Raw genomic sequence first — 1,901 nt, 5'->3', positions numbered from 1 at the left:
TTTAGTCATGCTCCATTTTCTTCACACAAGAATGCTCTCATCATGCACAACCCGATGACAAGCCAAGCAATTGTTTCATACTTTAGTAATCTCAAACCTATAAACTTTCACGCAATATATAAGCGCGAGCCATGGACATAGCACTATGGGTGGAATAGAATATGATGATGGGGGTTATGTGGAGAAGACAAAAAGGGAGAAAGTCTCACATCAACGAGGCTAATCAATGGGCTATGGAGATGCCCATCGATTGATGTTAATGCAAGGAGTAGGGATTGCCATGCAACGGATGCACTAGAGCTATAAATGTATGAAAGCTCAACAAAAGAAACTAAGTGGGTGTGCATCCAACTTGCTTGCTCACGAAGACCTAGGGCACTTGACGAGGCCCATTGTTGGAATATACAAGTCAAGTTCTATAATGAAAATTCCCACTAGTATATGAAAGTGACAAAACAAAAGACTCTCTATCATGAAGATTATGGTGCTACTTTGAAGCACAAGTGTGGCAAAGGATAGTAGCATTGTCCCTTATCTCTTTTTCTCTCTTTTTTTGGGCCTTCTCTTTTTTTATGGCCTTTCTTTTTTTATATTCCTCACTTGGGACAATGCTCTAGAAAATGATGATCATCACACTTCTATTTATTTACAACTCAATGATTACAACTCGATACTAGAACAAAAGATGACTCTATATGAATGCCTCCAGCGGTGTACCGGGATATGCAATGAATCAAGAGTGACATGTATGAAAATTATGAACGGTGGCTTTGCCACAAATACTATGTCAACTACATGATCATGCTAAGCAATATGACAATGATGAATGTGTCATGATGAACTAGATGGTGGAAAGTTGCATGGCAATATATCTCGGAATGGCTATGGAAATGCCATAATAGGTAGGTATGGTGGCTGTTTTGAGGAAGATATAAGGAGGTTTATGTGTGAAAGAGCGTATCATATCACGGGGTTTGGATGCACCGGCGAAGTTTGCACCAACTCTTAATGTGAGAAAGGGCAATGCACGGTAGCGAAGAGGCTAGCAATGATGGAAGGGTGAGAGTGCATATAATCCATGGACTCAACATTAGTCATAAAGAACTCACATACTTATTGCAAAAATCTACAAGTCATCAAAAACCAAGCACTACGCGCATGCTCCTAGGGGGATAGATTGGTAGGAAAAGACCATCGCTCGTCCCCGACCGCCACTCATAAGGAGGCCAATCAAATAACACCTCATGTTTCAAATTTGTTACATAACATTTACCATACGTGCATGCTACAGGACTTGCAAACTTCAACACAAGCACTTCTCAAATTCACAACTACTCAACTAGCACGACTTTGATATTATTATCTCCATATCTCAAAACAATCATGAAGCATCAAACTTCTCTTAGTATTCGAAACACTCATAGGAAAATTTTTACTAATCTTGAATACCTAGCATATTAGGATTATTTAAGCAAATTACCATGCTATTTAAGACTCTCAAAATAATCTAAGTGAAGCATGAGAGATCAATAGTTTCTATAAAACAAATCCACCACCGTGCTCTAAAAGATATAAGTGAAGTACTAGAGCAAAACTATATAACTCAAAAGATATAAGCGAAGCACATAGAGTATTCTAACAAATTCCAAATCATGTATGTCTCTCTCAAAAGGTGTGTACAGCAAGGATGATTGTGTTAAACTAAAAAGCAAAGACTCAAATCATACAAGACGCTCCAAGCAAAACACATATCATGTGGTGAATAAAAATATAGCTCCAAATAAAGTTACCGATAGAAGTAGACGAAAGAGGGGATGCCTTCCGAGGCATCCCCAAGCTTTGGCTTTTAGGTGTCCTTAGATTATCTTGTGGGTGCCATGGACATACCCAAGCTTAGGCTC

Source organism: Triticum urartu, chromosome 2A (assembly GCF_056163025.1).
Source record: "Triticum urartu cultivar PI428250 chromosome 2A, HENAU_Tu73, whole genome shotgun sequence".
In the NCBI taxonomy this organism is placed as follows: domain Eukaryota; kingdom Viridiplantae; phylum Streptophyta; class Magnoliopsida; order Poales; family Poaceae; genus Triticum; species Triticum urartu.
The sequence above is the reverse complement of the archived record's forward strand: the minus strand, read 5'-3'. Positions refer to the sequence as shown.